Genomic DNA, 318 nt, shown 5'->3' on the forward strand with positions numbered 1-318 from the left:
CTGCGCCCCAAGACCCCCCCTGCCCACGGGGCAGTTAATCTGCCTTCGCCCTGTGGTTTCCTCGCTCTCCTGTGAGCGATGCGACAAAACAAGCTCGTTCCTGCCATTAAGCAAGCCAATTTCCTGCAGACAAGAAAAAATTCAGAAAACTGAAACCCCATAAGCCCTTTTGTTCATTTTCTTGCCTTTCCCAGCCTTGAACTCACTCCCTCGGGAGTCACCCCTGTGTTTCCTGTTTTCTGAAGCCCACCTGCCTGGGGCATCACTTTTCCTTTTTCTCTTCCACCTCTTCTTCACCATCTTTCTGGCTAGGGGCAA

This window comes from Cariama cristata, unplaced genomic scaffold (genome assembly GCF_000690535.1).
Source record: "Cariama cristata isolate BGI_N322 unplaced genomic scaffold, ASM69053v1 scaffold22559, whole genome shotgun sequence".
Classification (NCBI taxonomy): Eukaryota; Metazoa; Chordata; class Aves; order Cariamiformes; family Cariamidae; genus Cariama; species Cariama cristata.